We start from the raw sequence: 24,651 nt of genomic DNA on the forward strand, positions 1-24,651 counted from the left end.
CATTCTTGGACTATTGCAATAGCCTTCTTGTTGGTCTCAACACCAATCTCTCCTCACTCCAGTCCAACTTCCATTCAGCTGCCAAAGTGATTCTCCTTAAAACTCAAGTCTGACCATGTCACCCTATTTTCAGTAAACTCCAGTGGGTCACTTTCACCCTGATTATCAAATATAAAATCTTCTTTGGCATTTAACACCCTTCATAACCTCCTCCTATCCCAATTATCTTTCTAGTCTTATACCTTGGATCCCCAATATATTCTGTGATCTGTGACATTAGCCTCCCATACTTCTTGAATAAGACACTCCATCTCTTGACTCTGATTATTTTCACAGGTCATTCATGACTGCAAACCTTTCCTTTTCCATCTCTACCTCCTAGTTTTTCTTCTTTAAATCTTGACTAAGACTTCTTCAAAACTAAGACTTCTTCAAGAAGCCTATCTCCTTCTACTTCAGTTTTAGTGTTTTTCTTCTGTTGGTTTTTCCAATGTAATCTCTATATTATGTGGTTATACATCAGTGTTTACACATTTTCTCTTCAATTAGAGAATGCACTCCTTGAGAACAAAATTTATCTATTTTTGAGTGTATCCCAGATACCTAGCACAATCTTTGACCTAGAATAAGTGCTTAATAAATCTTTACTGATTGACTCTCAAAATATATCTAGGCCCTTTAAGTCAGAAGGGAGTCTCTAGGCTAGTCACAACAAAGTATGAATAGGAAGTGTGGCACTGCAGAAAATATGCTTACTTACAAGTCACAGGATCTATAAATTTGACTCAAAATTCTATATATATTTGAGAAATGAGTTCTTTTATCAGAAACATTTGCTATAAAATTTTGACCCCCTCCCCCCAGATTTCTGCTTTCCTTATAATCTTGGCTGAATTGGTTTTGTTTATGTAAAAACTTCTTAATTTAATATAATTAAAATTATTCATTTTATAACTTGTAAAGCTCTAGCTCTTGTTTAAACTTAAATTATTCTATTTAAGTTCTATGGATATCTATAGATAAAGGAAGAATAGAACTTAAATTCCTCCTTTATCCATAGATCCACAGGTAAACTATTCCATGCCACTCTAATTTCCTTATGATATCACCCTTTATGTCTAAATCATGTACCCATTTTGACTTTATCCTGGTGTATGGTGGGAGATGTTGGTCTACAACTAGTTTCTGCCAAGATGTTTTCCAGTTGTATGCAAAACTTTTATCTTTGACTTTATCAGTGAGTCACAGGATCTAGGTTTAATTCCCACCTTCACCACTTACACTGTTTAACCTTAGGCAAGCCATTCTCTGGGCTCTTAGGACTATTTTCTCATCTATAAAATGAGGATACTTATGATTCTATGAATTAGTGGTTACATTGTCATAGCAGTAAACACTGATCACAATCTCAAGTTACAAGTACAATTTTTTATAAATTAATGTAGTTATGGGGCTAGTCATAGAAAATAGCATGACCATGGGACTGAAATGACTGAGCCCTTAAATATTTTGGTGGTCATTGGAGATAGCAATCATTTGGTCTAAGGGTTGCATCAGTTAGTGATAGCTTCAATATCAAGGAAGCATCAAAACCAGGATGGGAGTGTGAGCCCAATGCTGATCATCCACAATATCTTCCTCCAGCATTTCAAGGTTCTGAGGGTATTGACTACATCAGACCATATAGAATTCTACCCTTCCAAGGTCCCTGTAGAATCAGATTTTTCGCCCCAACTTATGAATTCTATATGTTCTTGCCAACCAGGCTGAACTACTTACTGTTCTCCAAACTCATTATTTCATCTTTCAGTTCCATGTCTTTGTACAAATAGTCCACAATTTGTCTATAATGTCTAGAATGCTTTGATTCCTTATACCATCTCTTATAATTCTTGTAAATCTATATAAGACAGTATCCTCTACAAAAAAAAAATCTCTTCTCGTCAGTCTTCAGAGTTGTTTATGCTCTCCCTTGATCAAATTATCTTTCAGTTACACCTAGAATAGTGCTTGAATAAAATATATACTAAATTAATGCTCATTGAATAGAATAAAATTGAGCTGGTTGTGTTGCAGGGGTGAAAAGAGTGAATGGGGCAATGTGTTTTGTAGAATCAAGGTTCTGACTTACTTTGCTGTGCTTCTTCTAGAGAGCTTAACATTACTACAAACATTACTTAACATTACTGCAAACATTACTTAACATTACTACAACATTACTTAACATTACTATTTGGCTAGGCAATAATACACTTAAGGACTATTAAAGCATTTATTTCACATGGGAAACCTTCTTGCCTTTAATGAGAAAAAAAAATGGAAAGTCTGACGTCTTCAATACCGATCCCCAGAATTTTCTAGCTACAACAAAGCCACTATGCTTTACTAACTATGATTTCAGCAATCTCTAATCTTGTACCTCCTTTTCCCAAAATTTGTCTTTCAACACTGAGCCTACCTTTACCTAGTTGTTTATCCTCTCAATATAATTGAAAGACAATACATTGTTCTTATATATTCCAGTTAATTGAAGAACATGATTGCGGCAAATGTTTATGTGTATCCATGATTCAGTTTTTCTCTTGCACAATAAACAAAGATAACTTGTGTAGGTAAAACACACAGAATACTGAGTAGATTCAACATTTTAAAGTCCCTCTATTCAGATCCGTAGCAGGTAAAAGTGTCCTTCAAGGGAAGGAAGGATAAAAGGTTCAGATGTCAGAATCTCTATTAGGAATAAAACAAACTTTCAAGTTTTAACATATGCTGAGAAAAAGGAATAAAAACAATAGAGGGCTGAGAGATTTAATTGTGCTGAACATCTCAGTTATTACTCTGTTTATTCTTGAACATCACCCATTCTCCTTTTAAAGGGGTAATGCTGTTAAGTCTTAAGACTTGCAGATGGTACAACTGCCTTTGAGCCAGACAGGGATAACATGTCTTCTACAGAGGATACAGAATCTTGAATTAGATCATTTTGGGCACCCTGGAAGACAGTCATTGCAAGCAGTCTTATTGCTCTCTTTTTTGCTACTGAAGGCTGGAAGGAATTGGGCAGCAAGATGGTGGAGTTTTAATTGACATACAATTTTTTTTTTTAGGTTTTTAGGTTTTTGTTTTTTTTTTTTTGCAAGGCAAATGGGGTTAAGTGGCTTGCCCAAGGCCACACAGCTAGGTAATGATTAAGTGTCTGAGGTTGAATTTGAACTCAGGTCCTCCTGACTCCAGGGCTGTGCTCTATTCACTGTGCCACCTAGTCGCCCCAACATACAATTTTAAAATTTTCAGTTTGAGCATGTATACGTCAGAACATACCATATGCTACAAATTAGGAATTGAATTATTGTTTTGTTGTTTTCTAGAATTAAGAAAATGACAGAGAAAATATTATGCTGAGGATTCAATTTAAAAGGGTATTGTGCATACTGTCTTTTTGAAAAGTCAGCTGTTAAAACATTTACCAAATCAACCCTGGAATTGGGACACACATTTGGTTAAGTTGAGTCAGCAGAGTGTGGGTGAATCATAGGATAATCAATCTGGAGCTGGAAGAGATCTTATATCCCATCCAGGTCAACTCTCTCATTTTATAGATGAAAACACTGGGGCCCAGGGAAGTAAAGTGATTTTTGACTTGCAATGATAACTATATTGCATTCAAGACATCTAGGCTACTTTTGGAGATGCAGCATGCTATTCACCAGTGGAGTGACTAGATAATTAGGAGTGGATAGAAAGAATAAAAAATAAATAAAAAAGTAACAATCATCTTTAGAGACAGGCAGATTTTCACTATTGGCTTTCAAATTTAAGAGATATCTCAATAATCATTAGTGAATGCTTAATTTGTTGGCAAATGATGATATGTTTAAACTTTCTTGTAATTCTTTGATTGGATATTTCTTTTGTCCCTAATCTAAGCCACCTTTTATCACAGGAGAGATCAAAGGATGCTAAAGTTAGATGAAATCTTAAATATTGTCTCCTACAATCCCTGCATTTTATAGATTAAGAAAATAAGATTCAGAGTAGGGAGGTAACCTGTCTAGGTTGCTTAAATATAAATTCAAAGTCAAACATAGGTCTGCAAACTTCAAATTTTGTACTCTTTCAAAAATACTTTTTTTCATTCATGTCCAACTTTTCATGATTCATGGACTTTGTCCATGCAATTTTCTTGGCAAAGTCACTGAATGATTTGCCATATCCCTTTTCAGTGGATCTGAATCTTAGAGATGAGGCAAATAGGAGTTAATAGACTTCTCCAAGGCCATATAGCTAATAAGTGTCTGAGGCTGCATCTGAACTCAGATCTTCCTGATGCTAGGTCAAGTGTTCTCTCTCTATCCACTGCAACACTCAGCTGCCCCTTCTACTGCACTACTGTCTTTCATTTGAATAAGGGGCATAGGACAGCCTGCCCCTTCCAGCATCTCACCTGTCTCTTTAATCTCCAGTCTCCCTATTTATCCATTCCTCTCCCGTGGCATTTAACATGATCAAATCATCCTTAAAAATCTTCTCTATCCCCTACAGTGGTCTTAATCTATCCTTCTATATCTCTTCTTTTCTTGATCAAACTCCTAGAAAAATGTGTCCACCACCACTGACTCCATTTCCTCTTTTCTCATTTACTTTTCAACACTTGCTTATGCTTTCTAATCTCATGACTCAACTGAATCTGTTCTCTCCATGGTTTCTTACTAATTCTTTTCAAATCTTTTCAATGGCATTTATTGTTTGAACAATTCAAAGTATTTATTATTCACTTTAGAAATTAAGTACAGGCTAGCAACATCCAGAGGAAGAAAAAGAAAACAAAATAAAAACCTACGGAATCTGAATCATCACTGCCTTTGCTTTTTAAAAATTTCTCTTATTTTTTCCTTCCTATCTCATGGTTTTCTTTCTTTTCCCTTAGTCCTAATTCCTCATATAGAAAATGACTAATCTGTAAACCTGTTAAACACAAATGTATACGTACAATGTTCACAAGACTCCTGTTGAAGGGAGGTGAGGTGATAAGGAAAAGTGGAAGGAAATTATGTAACTTATAAATATACATATGTATGTGGATGAATGTTGAAAAACTTTCCTAACATGTGATTGTGAAAATAAAATAAAATATCAACTGGGAAAAATAGAATTAAAAAAGATTATGTACAGAGGGGCACACTCACATTTCAAAACATGAATATCCTAAAAAAATCTCTAGAACATAGCTGTTATTTAAACAAAAACATTTTCTGTGATTCTTACAAAGATATTATAATGGAATTTTATACACTAAATTGAGTTGAAAATAATCTGTCTACTCTTAGGTATCTTAGAGCATGATAGGAATGTTAAAGACAGAGTGTAATAGCTTTTCTTAGAATGAAGGAGAACTTCCTTAAAAAATGGCTGCCAAACTTTGCCATTTCTACCTTCACAAAATCTCTTACATTCTTCTCCTCACCACTCACACAGTTAGAGGCTTAATTCAGGTCATCTTAATCCTCTCTCTCCTGAACTGTTGTCATTGCCTCCTTATCTCAAGTCTATCCCTGCTACAATTCAGCCTCTGCACAGTTTCCAAAGTGATTCTTATTAATCACAGATTTGACTACATTACAGCTTTACTAGGGGGAAAAAAAAGAAAACAAAACATCACTGTCTCCCTATTGTCTCAACTCCTCTGTATGACTTTTAAAAATTTTGACAATAGGACACAAAAGATCTTTCCATCTTTATTCTACATTATTCTCCAGCCTGAATGCTGATGAACAAGATCCATCTCTTATCCAGCCAAACTAGTCTTTTTTTTAAGAAAGATTTTATTTGAGTTTTACAATTTTTTCCCCCATTCTTGCTTCCCTCCCCCCACCCCCACAGAAGGCATTCTGTTAGTCTTTATATTGTTTCCATGGTATACATTGATCTCAGTTGGATGTGATGAGAGAGAAATCATATTCTTAAGGAAGAAAAATAAAGTATAAGAGATAGAAAAATTACATAATAAGTTAATGAGGTTTTTCCCCTAAATTGAAGGTAATAGTCTTTGGTCTTTGTTCAAATTCCACATTTCTTTCTCTGGATACACATGATATTCTCCATTGCAGACAGCCCCAAGTTGTCCCTGATCGTTGCACTGATGGAATGAGCAAGTCCATCAAGGTTGATCATCACCCCCATGTTGCTGTTAGGGTGTATGATGTTTTGGGGTTCTGCTCCTCTCGCTCAGCATCAGTTTATGCAAATCCTTCCAGGCTTCCCTGAATTCCCATCCCTCCTGGTTTCTAATAGAACAATAGAGTTCCATCACATACATATACCATAGTTCCTTAAGCCATTCCCCAATTGAAGAACATTCACTTAATTTCCAATTCTTTTTCATCATCCCTTCAGGGTATAGACCCAGTGTCAGTATTGCTGGATCAAAGGGTATGTTCATTTTTGCTGCCCTTTGGGCAGACTTCCAAATTGCTCTCCAGAAAGTTTGGATGAGTTCATAGCTCCACTAACAATGTATTAGTGTCCCAGATTTCCCACATCTCTTCCAACATTGATCATTGTCATATTGGCCAGTCTGAGAGGTATGAGGTGGTATCTCAGAGATGCTTTAATGTACATTTCTCTAATAAGTAATGATCTAGAGCAATTTTTCATATGACTATGGATGGCTTTGATTTCCTCAACTGTAAATTGCCTTTGCATATCTTTTGACCATTTGGCAATTGGGGAATGGCTTGTTTTTTGAAAATTTGCCTCATTTCTCTGTAACTTTAGAAATGAATCCTTTGTCAGAAATACTAGATGTAAAAAATGTTTCCAAATTTACTACATTTCTTTTGACCTTGGTTACAGTGGTTTTGTCTGTGCAAAAGCTTTTAAATTTAATGTAATCAAAATTATCTACAAGCTAGCATTTTTTTTTTCTGTTTGAAGGACATTGGGGGAATATGTCATTTCTTCTACCATCTTTCCACAGTTGATTCCATGCATCCCCTACTCATTTTTCCCTTCACAGCCAAGCACAAATATAATTTTCTACATTTAGACTTTTCCACTCCTCCTAACTACTTTTGCTTTCCAATCCTAACCAACTTGCATTTTTTTCAGTATAAATTAATATAACAGGGGTTAGGTTAGAGTGTACCTCATGGAACTGAATTGAATTCCCTCTGGCTACTTGTAGTGACATATATGATGAGATAAATTTTACTCAGTCCTGAGGGACTTAATATTTGGGATGATTAAAAATACTTAGTATTTAATATGATTATATAGTATTTAAGGCAAGAGAGGAGAAGCAAAGGATTGAGGAATAGTAAAACTGAACTGTAATGGAATTCAAAAGTACAGAGCTACTGTGAGAAGAGGAATAGAAGATGGGACAAGGGGAAATATCATTTGGCCAGGGATTCTACTTCTCAAGGAGCTGGGACTATTCCACGATAGAGTTCACATGCATGCTCCTTTTCCAAATGTGGGAGGGCTAGAGGCAATAGAGGCAAGGAGTTTAATTGAGCTGAAGTCTAAGCTTCCAGGGTCCATACTGAGTTCCCATGTGGTACCAGCTCAATAGTTATATCTAAGGGTGATCGGGCATAAGATACCCCCCGGAAGATAGGCCTTATAAGAAACACTTCCTTATTTTTATGTCAGTCTTGGTATCTGTTCCTTGACAGTAGGACACCAAGATGTCTTTCCACATTACTCTCCTTCCTGAACTCTCTTATCCAGTCAAACTGGACTTCTTTCTATTCCTCATGTGAGGTATTTCTTCTCCCATTTTTGTAGTAGTTGACTCCATACATTCCCCCTATAAGTCCCCATTCCTTAGATATTCACTTGGGTGTCTGAACCCCCATTATGATAGCATTAGGCAACTCCTGAAGGTCGGTCCTTTCCAACTTTATTTGCAATATCAAAAGACAAGTACAGCATAATACTAAGGAAATAATTGTCTCAGTAGCTTCAGGCCTATTGTGTAAGACCCTAGTTGGCTGATTCTAAGCTTTGCTTGACCTTACCAGGAATGTCAAGGAATAAACTTTAACATAGATCTTCTGAACTTCAAACCATTGTTCTTTCCACAACACATCACACTGTTTTTCAAAGCTATTTGGCTCATGCTAGTCACTGGTGTTGAAAATGAAAAAACAAAATGTATATCTTTTGGGGACAATGTGATGCAAAACCAAAAGGAATTGCATATTTGTGATTGTAAGATTATAGTGGTTAGTCATGGACTAGTGCAATATGGGGAAAGATCCACAGAGATATGCACTGATCCTGAAAACAAGCCTCCTTCAGCCCTCATGGGAGGATTCCAGCATTTGCAATCTGGGCTCCATCAGCATTTTGCCTTTCTGATTTCAATTTGTGTAAGGTATGGAGAATCAGGTCTCCACAAGACAGAGTACATTTGTTCTGATATTGAAATTAAAGTGGGATACAAGTCTTTTGTTCTTTGCAGAAGAGAGAATCATAACAATGTATAACTATAAAGTTATCATCCAGTCCTAGAATGCCTAGAAAGGACTTTAGAGGGAATCTGTTCCATCTAGTCAGATGACTGAGGTCTAGCTAAGTAAAGTAAGAGCTCAAACAGTCTACTAACTCCACATCTAATTCTCTTTGCATTCGTTTGCAAGACCAAACCCTGCAAGATATCACTTTTTCTTTTTTATTGAAATTCTTTTTTATTTTGAAGCATCACTTTCCATCTTAACTGTGAAAGTCAAACTGTAGTTCATGGAAGAATACCCTTTACTAGATATTTCTCTATATACATTTATCTAGTATTCTTTCTGAGTATAGATTTGTGCAAAGGGTTATGAAGAATACAAAGTCCTCATCTTCAAGGAGCTTATAGTTCCACTGCCTAGTACACATACATTATTAAATAAGCTAAAAAATAGTAAAACAGATGCCACAAATTAGCAAATGATTATCAAATGAGCTATATAGAAAATTTAGTGACATGAATTCAAGGGAAGAATTTATCATTAAAAACTTCCATGAAAAGACTCTCCACTTTGCTGATTGTTCATTTGCAGGATTATTTTATATCCCTATTGGTTCACTTATCATCTTTATCTACTTATCTACAAAAGACTTGTAGATGATCTGAAATCTATATATCCAGTCTTAATGTCTCTCCTGAATTCATTATGCATTGTCAATAACCCTTTAGATAACAACTTGGATGTTTTATCATTGCCTCAAATTTTTCACATCCAAAATGGAAATCATCTTTCTGTTTCCTCTTCAAACTTATTTCTTTTGAGGGTACTACCAAGCTTCCCAGTCACCTAGATTTGAAACTTTAAATCATCCTGGAGTCTTCCCTTTCTTTCACCCCCTATGATCAATCAGTTCACAAATCTTGTCCCTTCTATTTTTCAGCACTCCTTATATCTGTTCATTTCTCTCATTTCATATAGTCCTCTTCCTTGTTCAAGCATTCATCAACTCTCCTAGATTTCTGATTTGTCTCCTTGTTTCTAGGCTCAGTCTGTCTGTCTGCCTCATCCTCTCCTTCTCCTCCTTCCCTCCCTCTCCCTCTTTTCTCTCTCACTCACTCTGATTCTCTGTACCTCTCTGGGTCTCTCTCTCTCTCTGTCTCTGTCTCGCCTTCTTTTTGTTGGATCACATTGACTCTCCAATATCACCCTCTGGAGTCAAGTAGACAACCCCTAACACTTTTGTTCTGAATGACAGAAAACTTCAAATATTTGAAGACAATTTATTGTAGCTTCCAGAATCTTCTCTTGTTCAAGCTAAAAGCCCACACTCCTTCACTTAATCCTCAAATGGCTTGGTCTCAAAGCCTTTTACCATTCTGTTCACCCTGCTCTGTACACTCCTCAGCCAAGCAGCCCGCTTCTGAAAATAAGGTACCCAAAACAAAACACCATAATTCAAATCTCATCTGAACAGAGCAAACTACAGTGGGCCTCTATCACTCTTATTTTGAACAGTATTACTTTTAAAATTCTACCTAAAATCATATCTTTTGTTGTCTTTGTTGTTATTTATAGCCACGTTGTACTGTTGAACCATATTGAACTCATAAAAACTCCAATTTTTTCAGATGACCTACCTAGTCACACAACCTCCATCTTATGCTTTTGAACACAAATAGAAAGTTTAAATTAAAAAGGCATAAATTTGGTCCAATATAGCTTGTTGAGATTATTTTGAATTCCTGATTCCATCATCAAACATATGGTTTATTTTTTTCATCTTTGTGTATTCTGAAAATATGTCAATCATGCCACCTATGTGTTTATCTAAGTTATTTATAAAAATATTTAAAGACCTAAGACCAATAACAAATTCATGGGGTACTCTACCAGACACCTCAAGTCAAATTGATGTCAAGCTATCAATGATTTTGTCTGAATCTACTATATGATTATCTTGCCCAAATCTGAGTTGGACATCTTATACATAAGGATACCCCAATGGTCTTTGTCAGAAACTCTGTGTTCCAATCAAAAGGAACTGATGACTAGGTCCAGGGGTGGAACATACTCTTCTGTCTTCGGTCTGTTCAGATGGAGTATAAACAGTATCTCAGGGTCTCTTTCAGAAAAAAGGAGGGAAGAGAATATCAAAAATACAAACAGATCTATCTGAAAACCCAACATCCAATGGGCCCACCATATTACATCTGGCCCACCTGGAAGCTCTGACCCTAGACTCAGAATATTTAGACAGAAAGAAAAGAACAAAGTTTTTCACTGGTTGAATGAGAGTAAGGGTCTGTGTATGATCTAGTATAGCCATAAGCATACTCCAACTATGCCCCCAAAGCTCAACAATATGGGTCACTGTTTCCTAATTGACATCAACTCTTTTGAATAGAAACAATAAACTTTCTTCTCCTTTAATCTTAGGAAATCCTGGCACTTAATGAACTTCAACCACCACAGCCTAGAATTTCAGCATCCTATGCCACAAATGACTCAGATGTTCTTTTCCCTTCAGGATACAAAAGAGGGAAACTAAAATCAAGAGAGGAGATTTGCTCAGGATCACCCAGGTTGGTCAGTCAATAAACATTTATTTGACATTTATTTTCTGCCAGAAATGTTCTTAATTATCCAGGTAAATAGGGGCAGAACCAGGACCAAAATCCTAGTGTCCTGACTCCCAAGCCCAAGGAAATTTTATTATTAATATATCTTAAGTCAATTTGGGTATATGGAGTGTTCAAAAAGGACTAGCACCTCTGGTGTGAGGGCATGTTGAACTCTTTTCAGAATTGCTTTTGGTGTCCACCTTTTTTCCCAGTTCTCACCTGTGTCTCCAACAAACTATAGCATATGCAGTGGCCACAGTGGTAAAACTGTCTCAACATATGAGCTAAACCAAGTTGAAGGTAACTGATGGGACTCGGAACCATAGGGGAGATAGAAGGGTGTCTACCCCAAGCATGTGGAGACTTCTCCTGGTGAAATGGTTAGATAATAACAATTTGGTCATCCACACTTTCAAATAATTGTAAACTGAGGATCTGTCCATCAAATGGGGAATTACTGAACAAGCTGTGGTATATTATTGTGCAGTAAGAATGATGAAGTCCGAAAAGACTTATATGAGTTGACGCAAAATTAAATGAGTAGAATCAGGAGAACATTATATACAGTCATGGTATTGTTACTGTATAATGACAATAATCAACAACGAAAGACCTAACTACTCTGATCATTATAAAGATCCACAACAACTCGAAAGGGACTCATGTTGTAAAATGCTATCCACCCCCAGATAGACAACTAATGAACCTGAGTGCATAATGAAGCATACTTTTGTTCATTTTCTTTATCTTTCTTGCTTTTTTCACAAGGCTAATGTGAAATTATGTTTTATAAGATTTCATTTAAAATGGGCATCATATTTCTTGCCTTCTCAATTGCTGTAGGAGACAGTTCAGGGAGGGAGAGAAAAAGTCCAAACTAGAAATTTAAAAATCAGATAAAATAAAGAATTTCCCCAGCATAAAAAAAAACAACAAAAACAAACAGCAACAACAAGTTGTTCTAAAGACCATGAAGATGGTTGAAGCCATTACTATGGAGAGTTTAGAGCTTGGTCAGACACTGAAGATGCCAAGGTCATCCTCTGCATCTTAAACCAATGCCAATCATTCTGAGTTTTGTCTTGTCACTGGACTTCCATGTCTGCAGAAGAGAGGGAAGACTAATGACTTTGTACCATTCTGTCTCACTTAAATCCAGTTCACTCACAAGTCAACACAGCATCCTGTGATGTCATTGTTCCTAAAGGTGAACAATAAACCTTAAACTGATTATGTTGAAGGGAAAATTGTTAAATGTTCTTGCTTGTGAATCTTAATCTTATTTTTCTTTAGTTGTTGACTCAAATATATTTTTCCACTGACTTTGTTCTTTTTTAATCTTAATATAAGTGTATACATATAAAGCTTTTTAAAAATAATAAGTGTTATTTTGATCATTTCCTTGAGAGCTGGCATCTTTTCTCAGCTGATAATCATTTCCCCCCTGGCTTACAAAGGACTAAGATAATTCAGTAAAACCACAGAAAGTCCTTTGATGGTGATCAAAAGCATCCTTTCTTTGATTGGATCTTGTTTTCTATTTTTTATCATATTCATTTCATTTTACATCAGCTCATATAAGTCTTTCTGGACTTCATCATTCTTACTACACAGTGATATTCCATCACAATCCATACCACAACTTGTTCAGTCATTCCCCATTTGATGGACAGATCCTCAGTTTATAATTCTTTGAAAGTGTGGGTGACCAAATTGTTATTATCTATCTATTTCACCAGAAGTCTCTACATGCTTTGGGTAGACACCCTTCTACTTTCCCTATGGATTTGAGTCCCATCAGCTATTCCACAACAAATTGGAGCAAATCCATTACTTTAAAACTTGGGAGAAGGCAGTATCCCTAATTCCATACAATATTTCCAGCTGCTGACAAATTCGTTGCCCCATCCCTGACCATAATACTCTTAATGTTGCCATCACGTGGAGAGAAGAGGAACTACTCCAAGTAGGAAAAGAAATGGGACTTTGAATCATATAGCAGGCACGTTAGAGCTAGAAAGGACCCCAGAGAGCTTCCTCACATTATACAGATATAAAAACTGAAGCTCAGAGAGGGAAGGACACTTGTTTAAAATGCTTGCTAATGGAGGAGATATCATGTACACATGTATATGTCATTCCATGGTATTTTCCACTATATGTATAGTCTATATAGCAAAAGTTCCTATTGGGTCAGACTTTTGGTTCAAAAGCAATAGTGGGGGGGTGGCAGGGGAAGAAGATTGCTATAACTACACCCATGCAAGAACAAGTATGGGTAGGTCTCTTTATACAATGTTATACGTAGCCTAGAATTTATTTGTATTTCTACTTCATAGGATCGCTAATGTAATCCTAGCCCCAAAGCCCCTTCAGAGAGGGTTCTCTCCTTGACCCCTCGGAGGGGAGGATGAAACTGGCAAGAGTGGAAGAGAAGAGCAATTTGATTTCATCAAGAAAAAATTACTCTGCAAAGAAGCTAACATTCCAGCTTATATTCCAGCTTATAATAACACTAGAAATTTGCTACACTAGAAAATTTCCCTTTGGGGCTCTTATAAGATATTTCACTCCCAATGAGAGAGCTCTTCCAAGCTCTAGTATCATTGAGTCATTTTTCAATTGTGCCTGATCCTTCATGCCCTCGGTTTTCTCGGCAAGGATCCTAGAGGGGTTTGCTGCTTCCTTTTCCAGCTCATTTTGTAGATGAGGAAATTGAGCAAACAGGGTAAAGTGACTTGACCAGGATATTAAGTGTCTGAGGCCAGATTGGAATTCAGATCTTCTGGGCTCCAGACTGGGAGTTTCATCTGCTTTGTTAACTGAGCTGCCCTCGATCTGTATGTGACCAGGACTATATTCTTAAATGCATATACTTTCTCTTGTTTCTATTTAACTATTGACTTGGATAAATGTTTTTGTTTGTTTGTTTTGCTATTTACTATGAGTATTCAAATTGGAACTGGCATTTGACAAGAAGGGAACGGTCATATATAAAGCCTGGGGGGACCTACTTTCCCCATTAAGAAAGGGTTCAAGAGTTTAGCTTGAATCTTAAAATTACATCTTCTAGATTAATGCTATTTAAGGGAGCAGATAAATGCAATTCCAGCCTAGAACCCCCTGTCACTGAGCTTCTGATCCTAATATCCTGCTTCTCCTTTTAGCAGCAATTAAAGCCCCGCTTGGAGAAAGGTAGAGGGTGGGGAACCAGATCCTAGAGCTGTCTGTCTCATTATATAGCTGAGGAAAGTGAGGCAAATGGGTTTAAGTGACTTGACCAGGGTCACACAGCTTGTACATGAAGCTGGATTTGAATTTAGGCCTTCCTGACTCTAGGTTTGGTGCTCTATCCATTGAGCAACCAAGCTGCCCCTCAGAAGGCAGGGATAACTGCATTTCTGGAGAAAGTTCACTGGAAAGCCACAGAAGCTTTCAGATTCACCTAAACACAACTCCTTCCCTCTTACACTGGGGAACTGATGTGAACTCTTCAGAAGCTCTCTGTTTCAGCCAAGGTTATAATGAGAGTTAATGAGGAAAGACAACCAAACTCTGTTGGCATGGAAGGAATAATTCAAATTCAATGATGATTTAGGAACAAAAGTTCATAGCTACATGAAAGGGACCTTGGAAACCTGGAGATCAGCTAGTCTACCCCACTCCTCCATTTCTCAACCCCTCCTATTTCTTTATTTTTTTTTAAACAAAGGATAAAAACTATGAACCAGGGGCAATTAGGTGATTTAGTGGATAGAGCAACAACCCTAGAGTCAGGAGTATTTGAGTTCAAATCCAACCTCAGACATTCAATAATTACCTAGTTGTGTGACTTTGGGCAAGTCATTTAACCCCACTGCCTTGCAAAACAAACAAACAAACAAACAAAAAACTATGACCCGGAGAGTTTAAGAGCCTTTTCCAAAGTCATGTAGACAATAAGTAGAGCTTGGCTGAACCCAGATTCTCTGATTTCAAATCCAACACTTCATCAGCTATACTCTATACCACAAAGCAGCAAGAGACTGCCTCATATAAAGGCAGCAGGATGTATAAAGGACTTGAAGGTTTGCATTCTTTCATTAGACTCTTCAGACTCTGTGAGGTAAGTGTGACACAGACTCCCATTTACCAATGAGGAGATAAAGGATAGGAGGGGTGAAATGACTTACTTTCTGTTCCCTAGCTGTTTATCCAGCAAGGAAGTGACAAGATGGGTGAGGATCAGCATCTAGAGAGGTCTCTCCTGACTCTAAGGTCTATACTTTCACCATCATGATGCCAAACCTCATCCATCTGCCTTTACTAGCGACACGAGGGGATTTTCTACTGACATGCTGAAGGGCATTTACTATGATCAAGGAAAACAAGGCTGGCTTTCCTATGGCTCTGGTGTATTGAAAGCAGTCTGGGAATCTTGTAAGCTGGCTCACCTGGAGAGGTGTTCCAGAAGCCCAGCTAGTGACCAAGTGTCTGGACATCAGGGCACTTCTGTTTTGGTATTACAGTTTATAAGATGAAAAGGACACTTTTTCAGCTGCCTTCTTTTTATAGGGCAATTGTTCCCATAAAGAAGATTTGCTTCCTTTAGAAAATGAATAAAATGCAAAAACTTGGACATCTGGGGTCACTTGATTATAGTTGTAAGGAGTGCCCCCTAGAGGCTGTTTATCTTCTCTATTGTCTACCAAGAAGGTGACTTTCCCCTATGTTAGATTTACATTTCTCTCCAGGTGTAAATGACTGAGATCAGGATTAGAAGAGGGAATTTTTCCTCTTCTTCCTTCTTCCCCAAGACATAGTTTCTGAGGAAGCGGTGTATAAATGTATTAACAGGATGCTAGTACCATGTTAGCCCTAGAAAATATAAACACCTCAACCTGAGTCAGAAAGGAGCAATGCCTTAGGATGAACTTGAATGTCACAACCCTAGGTGACCGTTAAAAGTCACAGTCCAATCAGAGTGAGTTCACAATCTACCTGAATACCCTGCTAACACATTTATAGTTCAATACTTATATTTATATACTATGGCTTTCTCCTGTCAGCTGCAAGTTCCCTCTCTCCTCTTAAATAAGGAAGAGAACCAACCACAATGTGCAACAATAACAAAAGAGGAAGCATAGAGTCATAGAAATGATCCTGACAGAGGACCATGGTTAGAATTTTACCTTCCCTAGGTCTTTATTTTCTTCATCAGCAAAGGTATTTGGACTTGAATGTTTTCCACAGTCATCCTAGAACCATCATGATCTTATGAGCTCCTTTCAAAAAATACCAGTATGGTCAGGAAACAGTCCAGATAAGTTCTTCATTGCAAAACTGCTCCACAGAGAGGTTTCCACCTAGAGAGTACACCAGTCTGAATTCTGATAGGAGAAAACAGAAAAAAGATGAAACTTGGGTTGACCTAGGGAGATAGATAGAGGACAAAATGAAAACAAGTCAGGAGCACACCAGAGAAATCTAGTACCCAAACAGAGGTTGAGCACCAGGGCAAGAGGAGATTCCAGCTCAGTCTTGGGGTAATGCATTGGGGAAGGGTACCAATTGGTGATTTTATCCCTTACTGCTAGATCTGGATCACATATCCAGTAATCACAAATCTGGTAATAATTTGCAGGTAGTAATCACATTGAAAGGGGGGTCCTCAGCAGAGTACTGAGAAATGAGGAAGTTCAGAAGTAAGTGGTAGCAGCATGGCCCAGACCCAAGGAGCAGAGTGGGTGAAAATTCCAGTGTCTAGTCCATCCTGCAGAGGAATAATTAGAGTAAGAATCCCTGAACAAAGAGAAACCCATAGTTCTGTCATTCAACCAATAGAAGTTTCCAACTTGCTGATGAGGGCTGAGCCCAGCAAATTTAGTAAATCTAAATAGTTCTAACACAAATTCAGATAAGAAACTTGCAGAGTTCAAACCATGAGGTTAACAACTAGACTTTCCCTGGATCAGATTACTTTGGGAACACTGAAAAATTTCAGGTCCCTAATCTATCCTTGAGATACCAGAGTCACACAATACTCAATACCTCAAGAAAGGAGCAAGAGGACCAATCCAAAAGTTTCCTAAGAAATGTCACAGAGCCAGCCCTAGTCCCAAACCAGGATTTAGGCTAGAAGAATGAGAAAACAACAACTACAGAATTCCATCATAAAGAACTATTATGATGGCCAGGAAGCACAAGAGACAAGAAGAGAAGAAGAGAACAATGTTGGGAATTAAAATTAACAAAGAAGTAAAATGAAGCCATTCCCCAAGCACAAATTTCATTTATTAAGAGGAGTATATGACTGATAATAAAAGGACTAGGTCAAATGGCTGTCTCTGGCCGAAAGAACCTGAATTGAGGGTGCTATTCAGTTTTATAATCAAAGAACAGAAGAGAACTCATCTAATTAGCCAATGTCACAGAGAGGAAAGATTATTATTGGCTGATCCAAGGAAACAGGCATTGCCCTAACATGTCATGAGGATCACCTCTTTCTCTAAGGAGTACTTTTGTAAATTTATATCTCCAAGATGCATCCTGAGGTCACTGATAAGGGTCCATAGACTTACTGGCAACTAGGGAATTAGATAAGGCTATCTTAATTGTTGAAGATGAGACAGTCAGGTTGCCCTGACTTCTCAGGGATACCCTCAAACCTTGCAGAAAATGTTAAGATAATGTTTTGTGAGGGCACTGAGGATAGTTTTTCTTTAACTAGTAGCTATTGTATCTTTATTATTTCTCTTCAGAGAAGGGAAAGCTGAACTTTACCCAGAGATAGAGAAAAGGTCCAGGCTTGATACATGAAACATAGAATATGTTTACAGAATAAAATGAAATATAACATGTAGGATCAAGAATCAAATCCCTCAATAATTTCAAGACAGCTATAAGCAGAGCAGGAGAAAAAAAAACACAGAATGGGCACAAACTCAACTAGAATTCTTGGAATCACCGAGACAAGAATTTAAAAAGTAAGGAGTTAAAATAGTTGGTAAATGAAATGAGTGTACTTGAGGGGGAAATGGGAAAAGAAATGAGAACTATAGAAGAAAAATTGGAAAAGTAATTAATAGTTAGCCCAAAAGATATAAAACCTTACCTAAGCACCTAACTCCCTGAAAACTAGAACTGATTAAATAAAGGTTAATGACACCATGAAACAACAAGAAATAGTAAAACAAAGTCCAAAAAAAAAAATGAAAAAAAAATGGAAGAAAATGTCAGGTATCTTATAGCAAATAACCTGGAAAAAAATAAGAATTATTATACGATCTGAATGTTAAACCAAAAAAAAAAGCCTATACATGCTATTTCAAGAAATCTTAAAAGAAAACTGTTCAAAATTCTTAAAATCAGAGAAAAGAGTGGAAATAGAAAGAATTGGAATGTTGGCATATTGGAAACAGAGTAGGAATCTTGTAGGATGGCTTCTATCAGTGTTAAGTTGAATACTGAAACAAGTATCAGGAAGCCTGGCTGGTAACAACATCAGTTAGTTTCTATGCTTATTTCTCAATTAATAAAATGGAAAACCCCCAAATAGAGAGCTAAGAGTAAAGGGGAAAAGAAAAATATTTAGCCCATGATACTTCAATTATCATATTTCCTCATGTGTAAGAAGCACCCCTTTTCTAAAAATCTGAGGTCTAAAAACTGGGAACATCTTATACACTGGTTGTAGACCTTTCACTTGCATTTCCCACTTTTTTTGTGCTTGATTTATGCTCATCATTGTAGATCTGTTTTACTTACATTTCCCACTTTTTCACACTCCTTGTCCTTGCTCTCATTGTTTCATATTTGTTACCTGTGTATTAGGTGATGTTTTGCTATGTTTTGCCCAGAATTGGCTCAGAAAGGATTTTCATCCTGTGCTGAATTCAAGGTCAAAGTGATCCAGTTTGCAAAATAGAATGGAAATCATGATGCTGAATGGCAGTTTAGTCCTCCTCCAACTGAGAAAACAATCTGAGACTGGCTACAGGAAGAAGAAACCCTACTGCCAGAAGAAGGCCATGAAAGGCAGGTCAGCCAAATGGCCTGAGTTAGAGAGGCAATTGAAGAAATGGATTGAAGACCAACAGGAGGCCAGAATTGCTGATGAAAAAGAAGTGACTGATTTCAAAGAAGGATATATTCAGGTTCATGAAACAGAATGGACTAAGCATGTGTCCAATGCACACAGACTTGCCCAGGAGTGCTTGTGGTCAACCACAAACCAGAGCCCAAGCAGGAGAGCGGTCAGAGCCTCTCCTAAGATAATGATTTGTCATCAAACACAAATGAGGAAAAGCTCATGGATGGGAGTTTTGACAGTGATGAGTTGTCTGAATTTTATGACAAATAAAACTTATGTTCAATAACTTTATGTAATACATTTTTTTTTCAAATTTCAGATCACAAAATTAAGATGCATACATACCCCATAAAAGGTTATCTAACTCTTTTTTTTGTTTTTTATTTTTTGCAAGGCAATGAGGTTAAGTGGCTTACCCAAGGCTACACAGTTAGGTCTGAGGCTGGATTTGAACTCAGGTACTACCTGACTCCAAGGCCAGTGCTCTATCCACTGCACCACCTAGCCTCCCCCTGTCTAACCTTTTCTTGAAGATGTTCAAGAGGAAACCTACTACTTCTTTTGTAGGATGCCCATTACATATTTGGACAACTTGAATTTCTTGGAAGCTTTTCCTGGAATCCATCCTAAATTGCCTTTTTTTTTCAGCTTCTTGTGTCTTATACATGGTAAGTATTTCTACCTTCATGTCTTTTGATTCTTTAAGATTTGCTTATGTCTTTTTTCTCTTGTTCCTTTTTTGACTACTTGATGTCCTCTTTTTATTCTTTCTTTTACCTCCTAGGTCATGCCTCCTCATATCTAAAACAATAACCTCTAAAATGGCATAATTGATTTTTATTATTTATTCCTTTGATAATTGTACCTATTTTTCTTGTATTTCTATTGTTTGGGAGTATTTTCAGGTTGAATATTCTTCTATTTGACTTCAGTTGAGTGAGTGATTGTCTCAAATGCCTCTTTTTTCTTGATCAGTCTTTTTTTTTATTAATAGTTAGATTCAAATCATTTTGAGTCATAGCTTGGGCTCCTTTGATTTTTGGAATATATAATTCAATTCTCTTTGGTAATTTCTATTTTTTTTAATTTATTTTTTTATTCTCATTTTGTACAAATGTTTTTTTACATTAATAAAATATTCTTGTTTACAAGTAAACAAAATACCCCTCCTCCCCCATGAATATAGATAGACTTGCTTGGGCAAAAAAAGTAAAGGGGAGAGAAAAAAATTAAAATTAAAAAAAATAATAGTAATAATTGTAGGTATGGCCAGGTGGCGCAATGGACGAAGCACCAGCCCTGGAGCCATGAGCACCCGAGCCCATATCCAGCTTCGTAAACTCAACAATCACCCAGCCGTGTGACATGCAAGCCACCCGATCCCCACTGCCCTGCAAAAACCCCCAAAAAGAAAAAAAAAGACCCAAAATAAAATAAAATAGTAATAATAGTAGGGGTGGCTGGATGGCAGACAGAGCATTGGCCCTTGAGCCAGGAGCACCTGGGTCCAAATGTGGCCCCAGACACCCATAGATCACCCTGCTATGTGGCCCCAGGCAGGCCACCCAGCCCCACTTGCCCTGCACCCTCCCCCAAATAATAATAACAAAAAATGTGCTTGAGTCTTTGTTCCAACACCAACAACTCTGTCATGGGTGGATCTCATTCTTTATGATAAGTCCATCACAAAAGTTACTTCCATATTTTTCCAACATTGCCATTGCTGATCGCAACTCCCTCCTTTCTTATTTCTCCACTACCATGTACTATATTTTCTCTCTCCTTTCACTCTGACTCTGCTGTAGGGTCGTTGACTGGCTCAGCAGACAGATCCCTGGTCCTGGGGCCAAGAAGCCCTGAGCCCCCATACCACCCCTTAGGTCCAGAATCCACCTGGTGCCATGGTCCTGGGCAGGCCTTCCAATCCCAGCCCTTTGCAAGAAGTAAGAAAGAAAATGTATTATATCTGACCACTGTCCCCCTCCCATGGTCCATCCTCTCCTCCTTTATTCACATCCCCACCACTTCCCCCTGCTCCCCCCTCCTTCTTACTCCAGATGTCTATACCCCATTGAGTATATATGCTGTTTCCTCTCCTAGCCATCTCTGATGAGAGCAAAGGTTCCCTCATTCCCCCTTGCCTCCCCCCCTTCCATATCATTGCAATAGCTCATTGTAATAAAAAAAATCTTAAATGAAACATCTTGGACTGTTCCCCCTCTCCTTTTTCTTTCTCCCATTCCATTTCCCTTTTTTTCTATTGACTCCATTTTTACACCATATTTTATCTTCGAATTCAGCTTTCTCCTGTGCTTCAACTATAAAAGCTCTCTCTACCTGCTCTATTAACTGAGAAGGTTCATATGAGTATTATCAGTGTCATTTTTCTATGCAGGAATACATGCAGTTCATCCTCATTAAGTCCCTCATATTTCCCCACTCTCCTCCAATCTCCATGCTTCACCTGAGTCCTGTATCTGAAGATCAAACCTTCTGTTCAGCTCTGGCCATTCCAAAAGGAACATTTGAAATTGCCCTGGTTCATTGAAAGTCCATCTTTTTCCCTGGAAGAGGACATTCAGCTTTGCTGGGTAGTTCACTCTTGGCTGCATTCTAAGCTCTTTTGCCTTCTGGTATATTGTATTCCAAGCCCTATGAGCTTCCAATGTAGTTGCTACTAAGTCCTGTGTGATCCTGACTGCAGCTCCACAGTATTTGAACTGTGTCCTTCTGGCTGCTTGTAATATTTTCTCTTTGACTTGGGAGTTCTGGAACTTGGCTATAATATTCCTAGGGGTTGGTTTTTTGGGATCTCTTTCTCAGGGGGATTGGTGCATTCTCTCCATTTCTATTTTGCCCTCTGCTTCTAGAATATCAGGGCAATTTTCCTGTAGTAATTCTTTGAAAATGATGTCAAGGCTCTTTTCCTGATCATGACTTTCAGGTATTCCAATAATTTTTAAATTATCTTTCCTAAGTCTGTTTTCCATATCCGTTGTTTTTTCAATGAGATATTTCACATTTTCTTCTAATTTTTCATTTTTTTTTTGTTTTGAAGTATTGATTCCTGATTTCTGGTAAATTCATCAGTCTCCCTAAATTCTATTCTTTGTCTGAAGGAATTGTTCTCCTCAGAGAGTTTTCTTATCTCTTTTTCCATCTGGCCAAATTTGCTTTTTAAAGCATTCTTCTCCTCAATAACTTTTTGAACTGTTTTATCCATTTGACCTAAGCTGGTTTTTAGCATGCTATTTTCTTCAGCATTTTTTTTTGGATTTCCTTGACTAAGCTGCTGACTTCATTTTCATGTTTTTCCTGCATCTCTCTCCTTTCTTTTCCCAGTTTTTCTTCCAACTCCCTCATTTGATTTTCAAAGTCTTTTTTGATCTCTGTCATAGCCTGAGCCCAATTTCTGTTTTTCTTGGAGTCTTTAGATGAAGGAGCTTGTGCTTCCTCATCTTCAGACTGAGTATTTTGGTCCTTTTTGGGCTCATTTGCAAAATATTTCTCAATAGTCTTCCTTTTGTTTCTCTGCTTGCTCATTTTCCCAGCCTGGGCCTGGTTTGGGGTGTTTCTTGAGCTTTTGGGACACTCCCACAAGGGTCTCAGTGTGTGAGGCTCTGTCCTCCCTCTTGGTCTGTGAATGACCATAAGCACCTCCCTCTGCCACGGGGCTGAGGTGGAGGGGGCCCTGCTGTTCTATTGGGGGGGGGGCCTAGACTGTGATCAGGATCTGAATGTGGTCAGAGCCCCAGAGTCCTGTTCCAGGGGCAGAGGACAGAGCTCTGCAGTCTCTCTTCACTCCCTTCCCTCAGCTCAAAGTGCTCATGCCCTGGAGGCTCCTGCTTACTGGCTCCGCCTGCTTCTGTTTCCAGCTCTGGGCTGCAGAAAGACCAAGCTGTTCCCTGTGTACCCTGAGGGCTGGGCTCCATATGCTGGCTCTGGCAGTGGTCTCTTGCTGTTCTCCCACTTTGTGCCCGGTGCTTCCCAGGGCGCAGCTCTGGAGACTCCCCCGCTACTGTGAGCCGAGACTCCCAGCGCCCTGGGGCTGCCTGCGGGAGGCTGAAGTTCTTTGGCTCTGGCAGGCCACCCCTCTGGCAGGCTGCCTCTCTGATCCCGGCGAACAGAGCCTTTCTGCTCTTTTCCAGGTTACCTTGAGTAGGAGAACTGCCTCACTGGGTCCCTTTGTGGGTTCTGTCTCTCGAAAGTTTAGTTAGAGTCCTTAGCTGATGAGTTTTATCAGAGAGCTCCTAAGACTCGATCCCTTCTTGTCACCATCTTGGCTCCGCCCCCCTATTATTTTTTTAGCTTTTTACAAGGCAATGGGGTTAAGTGGCTTGCCCAAGACCACATAGCTAGGTAATTATTAAGTGTCTGAGGCCGGATTTGAACTCAGGTACTCCTGACTCCAAGGCCAGTGCTCTATCCACTGCACCACCTAGCTGCCCCCTCTTTGGGAATTTCTCATCACTACCCAATAATCTTTGCTGAATCCCAGAATTTGAGAATTGGAAAGGATTTCAGTTGTCATCTAATCCAACACACAAACTAAAAGAATCTGCACTACTGCATACATACCACAAAAGGTTATCTAACCTTTTCTTGAAGATGTTCAAGAGGAAAACTACTACTTCTTTAGTAGGATGCCCATTACACATTTGGACAACCTGAATTTCTTGGAAGCTTTTCCTGGAATCCATCCTAAATTGCCTTCTTTTCAGCTTCTACCTATTGCTTCTTATTTTGACCTTTGGGGGCGAACAAGATGCATCTTATTTTTTCTCTACATGACCCTTCAAAACTTGAAGATAGTTAATATGTTTTCTACTCCACTTTGTCACTTAATTTGAGATTTTTTTTCTCTACTGCCCCTAATATGACATGGATTCAAAGTCCTTCCCCATTCTAGTTGTCTGCCCTCTGAATATTCTCCATCTTAGCAGTTTTTCTTAAACTATCACTCCCAGAGCTGAATACAAACCTCCAGATGAGATCTGATGAGACATAAGTACAATTGGACTACTATCTCAGTTTTCAAAAACCCAGACTTTTCTCCAGAACAACTGCTATTTATCCATGCCTCTTCCATCTTATACTTATGAAGTTGATTTCTATACTCAAGTAAAAAAAATTTATTATTTAGCCCTACTGAATTTTGTCTTAGTAAATTCAGTCCAATGCTGTAACCTCTCAAGATCCTTTTGCATCCTGACTATGTTGTCAACTGTGATTGTTCTGTCTTCCTCTGTGTGTCATCTATTTATTTGATAAGCTTATACTCCATGCCTTTATCTAAGTCACTGATAATAATGTTGAATAACATAGGGCAAGTACAGATCTCTGGGACATTCCATTGAAGACTTTCTGCAACATTGACATTGAACCATTAGCAACTTGCTCTCCAACTGGTTCTGAATCCATTTAATTACATCACTATTGAATTCATTTGTCTCCATATGTTCCATAATAAAAAATATGAAACAGCTTATCAAAAGCTTTG

General features: G+C 38.0%; 1 long non-coding RNA gene across 4 annotated transcripts in view; it reads left to right on the forward strand.

Moving 5' to 3' along the window:
* Nucleotides 1-24,651, forward strand: part of LOC141518375 (uncharacterized) — a 149,169-nt gene that overhangs the window by 87,530 nt on the left and 36,988 nt on the right. For 2 of the 4 annotated variants that reach the window (XR_012477172.1, XR_012477171.1), the window contains one exon: nt 10,896-19,375. This is a non-coding gene — a long non-coding RNA (uncharacterized LOC141518375). Of the gene's footprint in view, nt 1-10,895; nt 19,376-24,651 lie in introns of those variants that run through there. The other 2 variants (XR_012477173.1, XR_012477174.1) reach the window with 2 other exon arrangements.

Source organism: Macrotis lagotis, chromosome 3, assembly GCF_037893015.1.
Source record: "Macrotis lagotis isolate mMagLag1 chromosome 3, bilby.v1.9.chrom.fasta, whole genome shotgun sequence".
In the NCBI taxonomy this organism is placed as follows: Eukaryota; Metazoa; Chordata; class Mammalia; order Peramelemorphia; family Peramelidae; genus Macrotis; species Macrotis lagotis.